At 36.8% G+C, this 13,343-nt stretch overlaps 1 long non-coding RNA gene across 1 annotated transcript in view; it reads right to left on the reverse strand.

Annotated features, from left to right (window-relative positions):
* LOC101178264 overlaps nucleotides 1-11,691 on the reverse strand; it is a 72,943-nt gene extending 61,252 nt beyond the window's left edge. The window contains exon 1 of the long non-coding RNA XR_178061.2: nucleotides 10,596-11,691. This is a non-coding gene — a long non-coding RNA (uncharacterized LOC101178264). The remainder of the gene's footprint in view (nucleotides 1-10,595) is intronic.
* Nucleotides 11,692-13,343: the final 1,652 nt, after the last annotated feature.

Raw genomic sequence — 13,343 nt, forward strand, 5'->3', positions numbered from 1 at the left:
GTTTCTAGAGTTATTCTTGAAATTTCCCTTCCTATAAAGACAAAGACAAGTTTGTGTCAATGGCTATTTGCTTGGACTTTATCATCCATTGTTTCAGCAGGACTGATGTGAATCCTTTTACAGCTTAACTTTATAACCTCTTTAAAAGGAAATGCTGAGAAAAATTCATGATTCTCATACTTAGATAAAAATGCCAGCCAGTTAATAATTTATAAAATAATTTTACTACTATATGGATTTTCCCCCATCTAGTCCAATTTTCTGAGTGCATATATGTGCTAAAATTTTAAGAGTGTAAACAGCAAAGTTGTTTTTAAAATTATCTCTCCAAAGAATTATAAAGCAGTAAAGGAAATGAAATATGTTAGCCTTGAAGGTGATGCTATAAAGATATACAGTTATGTGTAGGAAGAAACATGTTGATTTGTATATTCTGGGCTGTTCTTTATTTTGTGGCTGCAGTCTGCTTGCTATGATTTTCCCTGAGGGAATTTCTGTTTCCATTCCAAGTGGTCTGTGTTCCAAAACAGCTACCAAAGTTTAGTGCTAATGTTCTTTCCATTGCCTACAAGTCAATGTCTTGCCACATTAAAGAGGTGTTTTCATGTCTTCACAGCATCTCTTCTGTACCCATCCCATCCCCAAACTACAGCTACCAGGGGCGGTTTCCCTGACAGCAGCTGCTGTCATCTTACGTGGCCTCCAGGGATGGTTCAAGGAACAATGGAAGGGTATTTAGAAGTGAAAGAAAATAGGGCTTGACAGGTTAGATTACAGTTATTATAGGCCTGGGTTCCTGGATTTGTTGGTTGGGGCCCCTACCTTGCCATAGCTCCTAAGTTTAATTTGGGGCTTGGTGACTCTCTGGCGCCACACTCTGGCATCCTCATCATCAGCAAAGCCCTTTGGACTCCATCAAGCAGTGCAGCGCAGATCATCACAGAGAAACGCGTGGAGAAAACAACGTAAAAATCTCTGTGAAACTTATCATATTCCAGAGATATAGGACTAACCTGAGGAATTTTCTTTCAAAATTTGTTTTCTTCAGGTATTTAAAGTCAGAGTTAGGCACAAGTTTGGCTTTGAATTCCCCATTTGTACAATATACTTCTTCATTTTCATTTTTTTCTATATACAAATAACATAGCCATCACTGAACAAATTTATTCAAAAGGAATAATGAAAATCTCCACCCCATCCTTACACCATGCCTGAGAGAAAACCACTGATCGCAATTGGTCTATATCCATCCAGTTTTTGGACTGTGTTTATGCAAATATGTACATAAATATACTACAAAAAATATACTGTGTGTGTATGTATAACTTGCACTTGCCTTTTTACTAAACAATATAATACATTGGGTATCTTTCTATATCAATACACACAGAGTCATTTCATTCTTTTTAATAGCCACATAGTATTCCACTCTATTATACAGAGTTATTATAATCTATTTAACCAGTCCCCCAATGATAGGCATTTGGATTAGTTTCACACTTGTAATAAAAGTGGCGTCATTATACATATATCTGTGATTACTTGGAGAAATATTTTTGCATAATAAATTTCTAGAAGAGAAAGACAAAATATATCAATGTATGCTTCCATCAAGAATGATTAAAGTCCATATTTTTTCCTATTGTCATACCTAACAATGTAAATTTTTAATACATTTTGGTCTTTGTTAGTCTAATTTTTTTTACTTAATTATAAGTGAGTTTGTAAATTTTTAAGAGCTATGTTTAATGAACATCTGTGTTACTTCTTTGTGAATTCTGTGTTCATATTTGTTGTTTATTTTCTGTAGTGGTGTTTTCCTTTATCTTACAGATTTGTGAAAGATAATTTTAACACATTGGGTGTCATTGCAATTTCCCTCATTTTGTCATCTGTCTTTTATCTTGTTTATATAGTCATTTCATTCATCTTTTTCTTTATGGTTTCTACTTATCTGATGTGTTTAGCAAGGTGTTCCTTATATAAAAATTATTTTCCACTGGTACACTTACTATTTTTGTTATTTTTAAAACATTAACCAATCTAGAGACCTTTTAGGATATGGTTCTGAAGTAAGAATACTTCATTTCTTTGGGAAAGATTCATTTCTTCCCAATTGGGTAGGAAAATTTTGTAGCCCATTTATTGAACAATATGTCTTTTCTCCACTAATACGAAATATCACTTTTATTATATAGTAAATCCCATATATATCAAGGTCTATTTTTTATTATGAATAACTCATTGACCTATTGATTTTTATCTCTATTAGTGTCAGAGTGTTTTAATTGCTGTATTTTATAATGTTTTAATAAATTACAGATCAAGGCTTCATTAATCATTTTCACATTGCTCATAGCATTATAACTTATTTATTATATTCCAAATGAAATTTTAAACTTATTTCTCAAGGTTCTGAAAATGCTTAATTTAGTTTTTAATTGTAATCGCAATAATTTTATTATAACTTACTACTTTAGACTCTTCCCTCAATATAGTTATGGTTCCTCATTTATTTTAGCCTTTCTTTTGTGTTTAACTGAAAATCTTGGATCTTTCTTATTGGATTTATTTCTAGGTATGTTTATTAGCATTATTAATGAGTCTTGTTTCCCACTTCATTTTCTAACTTTTATTGATTTTTGGTATATTAATCTTGTATTAACTGCTTTCTCATACTTTCTGTTGCTGTAGCAGACAGTTTTCTTGATTTTACTCCAAGGTAGTTATATAATTTTTGGTAAATAATCATACATTTTACAACCAATATATACTTTTTTTCCTTTCCTTATATTCTTTCATTGGCCTTAAGTTCCAGAATCTTGTTGAATAATAGAAGTATTAATAGACAGCATTCTCTATTTTTTTTATATTATACTTTAAGTTCTGGGGTACACGTGCACAACGTACAGGTTTGTTACATAGGTATACATGTGCCATGTTGGTGTGCTGCACCCATCAACTCATCATTTATATTAGGTATTTCTCCTAATGCTATCCCTCTCCCAGTGCCCCACCCACCTATAGGCCCCAGTGTGTGATGATCCCCTCCCTGTGTCCATGTGTTCTCATTGTTCAATTCCCACTTATGAGTGAGAACATGCGGTGTTTGTTTTTCTGTCCTTGTGATAGTTTGCTGAGAATGATGGTTTCCACTTTTATCCATATCCCTGTAAAGAACATGAACTCATCTTTTTTATGGCTGCATAGTATTCCATGGTGTATATGTGCCACATTTTCCTTATCCAGTCTATTACTGATGGGCATTTGGGTTGGTTCCAAGTCTTTGCTATTGTGAATAGTGTCACAATAAACATACATGTGCATGTGTCTTTATAGCAGCATAATTTATAATCCCTTGGGTATATACCCAGTAATGGGATGGCTGGGTCAAATGGTATTTCTAGTTCTAGATCCTTGAGGAATCACCACACTGTCTTCCACAATGGTTGAACTAATTTACATTCCCACCAACAGTGTAAAAGCATTCCTATTTCTCCACATCCTCTCCAGCACCTGTTGTTTCCTGACTTTTTAATGATCACTATTCTAACTGGTGAGAGATGGTATCTCATTGTGGTTTTGATTTGCATTTCTCTAATGACCAGTGATGATGAGCATTTTTTCCTATGTCTGTTGGCTGCATAAATGTCTTCTTTTGAAATGTGTCTGTTCATATCCTTCTCCCACTTTTCGATGGGGTTGTTTTTTTCTTATAAATTTATTGAAGTTCTTTGTAGATTCTGGATATTAGCCCTTTGTCAGATGGATAGATTACAAAAATTTTCTCCAATTCTGTAGGTTGCCTGTTCACTCTGCTGAGCATTTCTTTTGCTGTGCAGAAGCTCTTTAGTATAATTAGATCCCGTTTGTCAATTTTGGCTTTTGTTGCCATTGCTTTTGGTGTTTCAGTCATGAAGTCTTTGCCCATGCCTAGGTCCTAAATGGTATTGCCTAGGTTTTCTTCTAAGGTTTTTATGATTTTAGGTCTTACATTTAAGTCTTTAATCCATCTTGAGTTAATCTTTGTATACGGTGTAAAGAAGGAATCCAGTTTCAGCTTTCTACATATGGCTAGCCAGTTTTCCCAGCACCATTTATTAAATAGGGAATCCTTTCCCCATTGCTTGTTTTTGTCAGGTTTGTCAAAGATCAGATGGTTGTAGATGTGTGGTGTTATTTCTGAGGCCTCTGTTCTGTTCCATTGGTCTATATAACTGTTTTGGTACCAGTACCACACTGTTTTGGTTACTGTAGACTTGTAGTACAGTTTGAAGTCAGGTAGCATGATGCCTCCAGCTTTGTTCTTTTTGCTTAGAATTGTCTTGGCTATGCGGGCTCTTTTTCGGTTCCATATGAACTTTAAAGTAGTTTTTTCCAATTTTGTGAAGGAAGTCAGTGGTAGCTTGATGGGGATAGTAGTGAAGGTATAAATTACCTTGGGCAGTATGGCCATTTTCACGATATTGATTCTTCCTATCCATAAGCATGAAATGTTCTTCTATTTGTTTGTGTCCTCTTTTATTTCACTGAGCAGTGGTTTGTAGTTCTCCTTGAAGAGGTCTTTCACATCCCTCCTAGGTATTTTATTCTCTTTGTAGCAATTGTGAATGGGAGTTCACTCATTATTTCACTCTCTATTTGCTTGTAATTGGTATATAGATACGCTTGTGATTTTTGCACACTGATTTTGTATCCTGAGACTTTGATGAAGTTGCTTATCAGCTTAAGGAGATTTGGGCTGAGATGATGGGGTTTTCTAAATATATAATCATGTTATCTGCAAACAGACAATTTGACTTCCTCTTTTCGTAACTGAATACCCTTTATTTCTTTCTCTTTTCTGATTGCCCTGGCCAGAACTTCCAATACTATGCTGAATAGGCGTGGTGATAGAGGGTATCCTTGTCTTGCGCCAGCTTTCAAAGGGAATGCTTCCAGTTTTTGCCCATTCAGTATGATATTAGCTGTGGGTTTGTCATAAATAGCTCTTATTATTTTGAGATACGTCCCATCAATACCTAGTTTATTGAGAGTTTTTAGCATGAAGAGCTGTTGAATTTTGTTGAAGGTCTTTCCTGCATCTATTGAGATAAGCATGTGGGTTTTGTCGTTGGTTCTGTTTATGTGATGGATTACGTTTATTGATTTGCATATGTTGAACCAGCCTTGTATCCCAGGGATGAAGCCGACTTGATCATGGTGGATAAGCTTTTTGATGTGCTGCTGGATTCGGCTTGCTACTATTTTATTGAGGATTTTTGCATCGATGTTTATCAGAGATACTGACCTAAAATTCTTTTTTTGTTGTGTCTCTGCCAGGCTTTGGTATCAGGATGATGCTGGCCTCCTAAAATGAGTTAGGGAGGATTCCTTCCTTTTCTATTGATTGGGATAGTTTCTGAAGGAATGGTACCAGCTCCTCTTTGTACCTCTGGTAGAATTCAGCTGTGAATCCGTCTGGTCCTGGACTTTTTTTGATTGGTAAGCTCTTAATTATTGCCTCATTTCAGAACTTGTTATTGGTCTATTCAGAGATATGACTTCTTCCTGGTTTAGTCTTGGGAGGGTGTATGTGTCCAGGAATGTATCCATTTCTTCTAGATTTTCTAGTTTATTTGCATAGAGGTGTTTATAGTATTTTCTGACGGTAGTTTGTATTTCTGTGGGATTGGTGGTCATATCCCCTTTAACGTTTTTTATTACTTCCATTTGATTCTTCTCTTTCTTCCTTATTAGTCTTGCTAGCAGTCCATGAATTTTGTTGATCTTTTCAAAAAACCAGATCCTGGATTCATTGATTTTTTTGAAGGTTTTTTTGTGTCTCTAGCTTCTTCAGTTCTGCTCTGATCTCAGTTATTTCTTGTCTTCTGCTAGCTTTTCAATTTGTTTGCTCTTGCTTCTCTAGTTCTTTTAATTGTGATGTTAAAGTGTCGATTTTAGATCTTTCCTACTTTCTCTTGTTGGCATTTACTGCTATAAATTTCCCTCTAAACACTGCTTTAAATGTGTCCCAGAGAATCTGGTACACTGTGTCTTCATTCTCAATGGTTTCAAAGAACATCTTTATTTCTGCCATCATTTCATTAGTTACCCAGTAGTCATTCAGGAGCAAGTTGTTCAGTTTCCATGTAGTTGTGTGGTTTTGAGTGAGTTTCTTAATCCTGAATTCAAATTTGATTGCACTGTGATCTGAGAGACAATTTGTTTTGATTTCTGTTATTCACATTTGCTGAGGAGTGTTTTACTTCCAAACAGTCCTCCTGGTCCATTTTAGAATAAGTGCGATGTGGTGCTGAGAAGAAGGCATATTTTGTTGATTTGGGGTGGAGTGTTCCGTAAAAGTCTATTAGGTCTGCTTGGTCCAGAGCTGAGTTCAAGTCCTGGATATCCATGTTAATTTTCTGTCTTGTTGATCTGTCTAATATTGACAATGGGGTGTTAAAGTCTCCCACTATTATTGTGTGGGAGTCTCAGTCTCTTTGTAGGTCTCTAAGTACTTGCTTTATGAATCTGGGTGCTCCTGTATTGGGTGCATATATATTTAGGATAGTTAGCTCTTCTTGTTGAATTGATCCCTTTACCATTATGTCATGGCCTTCTTTGTCTCTTTTGATCTTTGTTGGTTTAAAGTCTTGTTTTATCTTTGCTATTGTGAATAGTGCCGCAAGTTGATGTGTGCAGCAAACCAACATGGCGCATGCATACTTATGTATCAAACCTGCATTTTGTCCACATGTACCCTAGAACTTAAAGTATAATAATAATAAAAAGTCTGTTTTATCACAGACTAGGATTTCAACCCCTGCTTTTTTTTTTGCTTTCCATTTGCTTGGTAGATCTTCCCCCATCCCTTTATTTTGAGCCTATATGTGTCTTTGCACATGAGATGGGTCTCCTGAATACAGCACACCAATGGGTCTTGACTCTTTATCCAATTTGCCAGTCTGTGTCTTTTACTTGGGGCATTTAGCACATTTACATTTAAGGTCAATATTATTATGTGTGAATTTGATCCTGTCATTATGATGCTAGCTGGTTATTTTGCCCGTTAGTTGATGCAGTTTCTTCATAGCACCAATGGACTTTACTATTTGGCATGTTTTCGCAGTGGCTGGTACCCGCTGTTCCTTTCCATATTTAGTGCTTCCTTCAGGAGCTCTTGTAAGGCAGGCCTGGTGGTGACAAAATCTCTCAGCATTTGCTTGTCTATAAAGGATTTTATTTCTCCTTCTCTTGTGAAGCTTAGTTTGGCTGGATATGAAATTCTGCATTGAAAATTCTTTTCTTTAAGAATGTTGAACATTGGCCCCCACTCTCTTCTGGCTTGTAGGGTGTCTGCCAAGAGATCTGCTGTTAGTCTGATGGGCTTCCCTTTGTGGGTAACCTAACCTTTCTCTTTGGCTGCCCTTAACATTTTTTCCTTCATTTCAACCTTGGTGAATCTGATGATTATATGACTTGGGGTTGCTTTTCTTGAGGAGTATCTCTGTATTTCCTGAATTTGAATCTTGGCCTGCCTTGCTAGGTGGGGAAAGTTTTCCTAGATAATATCCTGAAGAGTGTTTTCTAACTTGGTTCCATTCTCCCCGTCACTTTCCGGTACACCAATCAAATGTAGATTTGGTCTTTTCACATAGTCCCATATTTCTTGGGGGCTTTATTCATTTCTTTTCACTCTTTTTTGTCTAATCTTGTCTTCTCACTTTTTTTCATTAATTTGATCTTCAATCACTGATATCCTTTCTGCCACTTGATCTAATCAGCTATTGAAGCTTGTGTATGCTTCATGAAGTTCTTGTGCTGTGTTTTTCAGCTCCCTCAGGTAATTAATGTTTTTCTCTACACTAGTTATTCTAGTTAGCCATTCCTCTAACCTTTTTTCAAGGTTCTTAGCTTCCTTGCAATGGGTTAGAACATGTTCCTTTAGCTCAGAGAAGTTTGCTATTACCCACCTTCTGAACCCTACTTCTGTCAACGCATCAAACTCATTCTCCATCCAGTTTTGTTCCCTTGCTGGTGAGGAGTTGTGATCCTTTGGAGGAGAAGAGGCATTCTGGTTCTTGGAATTTTTAGCCTTTCTGCTCTGGTGTCTCCCCATCTTTGTGGTTTTATCTACCTTCGGTCTTTTATCTACCATTGGTCTTGATGTTGGTTTTGGTGTGGATGTCCTTTTTGTTAATGTTGATGCTATTCCTTTCTGTTTGTTGGTTTTCCTTCTAACAGTCAGGTCCCTCAGTTTCAGGTCTGTTGGAGTTTGCTGGAGGTCCACTCCAGACTCTGTTTGCCTGGGTATCACCAGCGGAGGCTGCAGAACAGCAAATATTGCTGCCTGATCCTTCCTCTGGAAGCTTTGTCCCAGAGGGGCACCCACCAGATGCCAGCAAGAGCTCTCCTTAATGAGGTGTCTCTCAGCCCCTACTGGGAGTTGTCTCCCAGGCAGGCTACATGGGTGTCAGGGACCCACTTAAGGAGGCAGTCCATCCATTATCAGAGCTCGATCACCATGCTGGGTGAGCCACTGCTCTTTTCAGAGCTGTCAGGCAGGGACATTTAAGTCTGGAGAAGCTGTGCCCACAGCTGCCCCTTCCCCCACGTGCTCTGTCCTAGGGGGATGAGGGTTTTATCTATAAGTCCCTGACTGGGGCTGCTGCCTTTTGTTCAGATACGCCGTGCCCACACAGGTGAAATCTAGAGAGGCAGTCAGCCTTGCTGAGCTTCAGTGCGCTCTGCCCAGTTTGAGCTTCCCGACAGCTTTGTTTACTCTGTGAGCATAAAACTGCCTACTCAAGCCTCAGCAATGGTGGATGCCCCTCCCCCTGCCAAGCCGGCATCCCAGGTCAATTTCAGACTGCTGCCCTTGCAGTGAGAATTTCAAGCCAATGGATCTTAGCTTGCTGGACTCTGTGGGCATGGGACCCACCTAGCCAGCCACTGGAGGGTATCTCCTGGTCTGCCAGTTGTGAAGACCATGGGAAAAGCGCAGTATTTGGGCAGAAGTGTACTGTTCCTCCCGACACAGTCTCTCATGGCTTCCCTTGGCTAGGGAAGGGAAATCCCCTGACCCCTTGTGCTTCCCAGGTGAGGCAATGCCCCACCCTCCTTCGGCTAGCCCTCTGTGGGATGCATCCACTGTCCAACCAGTCTCAATGAGATGAACCAGATACCTCAGTTGGAAATGCAGAAATCACCCATCTTCTGTGTTGATCTTGCTGGGAGCTGCAGACTAGAGTTTTTCCTATTAGGCCATCTGGGAAGAGTCCCTGGTTTTTCTTCTTGTGCTCCCATGTCCTCTTATTTATCACTTTAATGTGATTATTTTTGGTATTTCATTACTAAGTATTATATTGGCTTTGGATTTCTAAAAAATACTCGTTACCAAGTTAAGAAAGTCTGCTTTTCCCTTGGCATGCTAGGAATTTTAATCAAAAGTAATGTTAACATTTATAAAATGTCCTTTAGCATCTACCAAGATTACATTAGCATATTTCCTAACTTTGAACAATTTTTGTACTCTTGAATAAATTTGATCAGGTAAAGTGTATTGCTCTTTTAGTATACTGTGGGATTTGATATTTCATAACAGACTTTTTATTTGTGCTTATTAGATAGATTGGCCCATGGTTTTGTGACATATTTATCAGGTTTATTGTATCAAAGTTATAATTTCTATACCTATGTAACAATTAAGTACTACAGAACTTAACTATTCATCAGTATTTGGTAAAAATTTCTGAGAAAACCAACATGGCCCAGAGCCATTTTACAGTATTTTTTTAACAAAATTTTCAACTTTTCTATGGATATTGATCTATTTTGGCTTCCTATATTTTATTCAGGCAAATTGGTTGTTTGTAGTTTCCTTAAAAATATCTATTTTCAAATTTTATACTCAGAAAAGTACAAAAATTATATTTAAAAATTATAATTTCCTTTGATTATACCCCTTTTCTGTTTTCTAATATTGTATTTGTGTTCTCCTAGGTTTCCTTTGGCTAGACTTGCCTGGGATTGATTGGTTTGTTTTGTTTTCATAACTTTTCAAATACAAGATCACTGTTTTTATCAATAAATTGTAATGTTTGGCTTTCTCATGTTTAAGTCATTGCTTTTACATTCTTTTCTTTTACTTTCTTTTGATTTATTTTCTTCTTTTTAATTTCTTGAGTTATACATTTTTGTTATTTTAAACAAAATTTTTCATAAGGTAAGATCTGGTTACAATTCACAAGATTATATTATGTTATCGGGATTCTTTTTTCCTCTTTGATACAGGAGTTATCTAGAAGACTGTATTTTTATTTCCAGGTGATTTTTAGAAATGCATTATTTTGATGCTGATGTCAGTATTTATTGCATGGAGTCTAACATATATTTCCTATACAAAATTATTCATTTTCAAATACATTTCTAATGATACAAGTAGCACACGAATACATTTTTATTGTGAAAGATTCATACAATGTAGACAAAACTATTTCCTCTAACCCCATCTCTAGGGGCAACTTTAGTTACTGGCTTATTGCATATCATTTCAGTCTCTTTTCTATTCATCTGTGTCCTCTCACCAGGAACTGGTACCATCCTGTACATACCGTATGTAGCACACTGACCCATGCATGCACGGGCATTGCTCCCACCTGCAGGCTGCTGCCTAGCTTGTGGCTAATACGGGGATATGGAGAAGTCAATTCATCTGGTTGCTCCTGCTGAAGTACACCAACTAATCACCTTCTTGATTACTTTTGATGCACCCATGCTCATTGCATCTGCCAACCCAGAGCATGAAGTAACTCTTTTATAGAAGTTTTTCCTGCATGCAATTTGACCATACATTTCTCCTTCAAGTTATTGTGTTTTCATCTTTCAGTTATTCAACATAATTTTGTGTAGTCAATATTCATTTATAGTTACCAACATATTTACCCATCCAATATTCTTCATTCCCTACTTGAATTTCCATCTTTTTCAAATGAGATCATTTTTACTTTTGCTAGTAGAAATCCCTTCAGCATTTCAGTGTAAAACTCCTAGCAATAAATTATGTGAATTTTGGTTTTTTGTTTACTTTTTGCTTCTTTTTGTTGTTTGTTTGTTTGAAAATGTCATCATTTAATGTTCATTTTTGAAGATTGTTTTTCACAGGTTGGCCTTTAGTTTCTTTCAGTACTCTAGAGATAGCATTCCATTATCTTCTGGCTTCTATTGTTGCTATTAGAGACAGCTGCCAGTCTAATTGTTGCTCTTTTGTAGATAATGTGTCTTTTTTCTTCTGGCTTGTTTTTCCATCTTCTTTATCTTTGGTTCAGCAGTTTTATTTTGAGTTGCATAATTGTGGTTTTCTCTGTAGTTATCCTGCTTGAGGGTTTGCTGAGCTTCTTAATCAGTGGATTAAATGTATTTTATCTGCTTTACAAAATTCCCAACCATTATCCCTTTGAATATTGCTTCTGCTCTATTTCTTTCTCCTTGCCCTCTGAAACTTCCGTTTTACATGGTAGACCTTTCATACTTGTCCTGTATGTCTCTTACATTTGTTTCTTATTTTTTCTCTCTTTTTTTCTTCCATGCTTCACTTTGTATATTTTTCATTGATATGTTTCCAGTTCACAAGTCTTGTATTCAATCGTGTCCAACCTATTGTTAAACTCATACATTGAGTTTTTAAATTTAATTTTGAAATAATTTACTTTGAAATATTTTTATCAGAAAAGTTGCAAGAACAGTAGAATGAACTCCCACATTCTCTTCATCCTGATTCCTCAGTTAATAGTTTCATATTTGCTCCATCTCTCTTTGTAAAGATGATAGATGATAGATAGATAGATAGATAGATAGATAGATAGATAGATAGATGTGTATTTTCAAGGATATGATACCTTTTTTGAATATTTTGAGAGCAAGTTAAGCAAGTTGAAATCCTTATGTCCTATCATCTCTAAATATTCCTATTACTACTTCTCCCAAAGACACTCTCCTACAGAGTAATTACCAAGCCTTTCAAATCAGAAAATGGACAGTGATAAACACCACCATTCAAACTACAGTTCATTACTATCCAATCTTCCAGGCTTATCTTGAAATTTCCCTACGTCCATCCTTGAATCATCCACTTTTACAAGGAGTCCTTGTTGTTTGTTATGGAAATTGGGACCTACATACTTGGTATGTCAATTGCTACTGGGGTGTCATTGCACCTAGGCTCTCTCCATGGTCAGAATTTTGAAATATATGTATGTATTCATGTATATGTACACAGACATACTCACTTGCATTGATAATTTTTTTGTTTCTTTCCTCCCTTCCCTTTCACTCTTTCCTTCTTTCCTTCCTTTTGCTCTTTCCTTCCTTCCTTCTTCCTTCTTACCATAACAATAGCAATGAGTCATTTTTTTCTCTTCCCCTTTTCAAATTTGTAAATTTCTTTTCCCACAGAGAGAAATCCAGCTTCCATTAGCTTCAATATAGATACTTTCTTGATCAATCCTCCTTTACATAATTAATTTCCTGAAAATGCTAGGTACTACCATGGCCAACTCATCACTCCTGCTGTCACTTTTGAACTCTTCTCCCCACCAAACCCTGGGCTGTTTGATATGCCACTGCCTCCATGCCCCTGCCTCCACCTTTCTGGCTGTTAGACACATTGCTAACTGTGCACCCCAACTTACTCTCACCTTCACCTCCCTGGTGCTTCTTCTGCTGGGCATACAACTGCCACCATATGTACCCCCTATACATGCCTCCTTGGACACCAGGCACTCTGCTGCCTCCACATAGCTTTCCCATTATGACTTCTTTTGCCACTATGCACATCACCATCTGTATGCCCGCCACCCTACTTTCTTGGCTGTTGGACACACTGCTATCTCTATTGATCCCTTCCACTGCAGTTTTCTCCATATATTGATTTCTTAACTGAAGATACTATATTTTTTCAAATTTAGAATGCCTAAAGAAATCTTTTTTATAGGTTACTTTTACTGAAAATTGTCCATTTCCTCATTGACTTTGCACTTTATTTCTTAAACATATTCATAAAAATTATTTGTAAATTCTTGTTTGCTGATTACAATATCTTGATGATCTATAACTGTGTTTCTATTGTGTGTTTTTTTTCTCTTGATTATTGGGCAAATGAACTTGATCTTCCATGTCTAGTAATTTAAAAAATGTTAGACATTTTGTATAATAAAACCACAAAGGGTCCAGATGATACTGCCTTCCACCCAAAAGTGTTCCCTTTTTCTTCTGTTGGGCAGGTAGAATAGCCTTTGATCACCTCAATCGAGTCAGAGATTATTCTGAATCAGAAGTTGGTTTCAGTTTTGCTAAGTGTACCT

Source organism: Nomascus leucogenys, chromosome 3 (assembly GCF_006542625.1).
Source record: "Nomascus leucogenys isolate Asia chromosome 3, Asia_NLE_v1, whole genome shotgun sequence".
In the NCBI taxonomy this organism is placed as follows: domain Eukaryota; kingdom Metazoa; phylum Chordata; class Mammalia; order Primates; family Hylobatidae; genus Nomascus; species Nomascus leucogenys.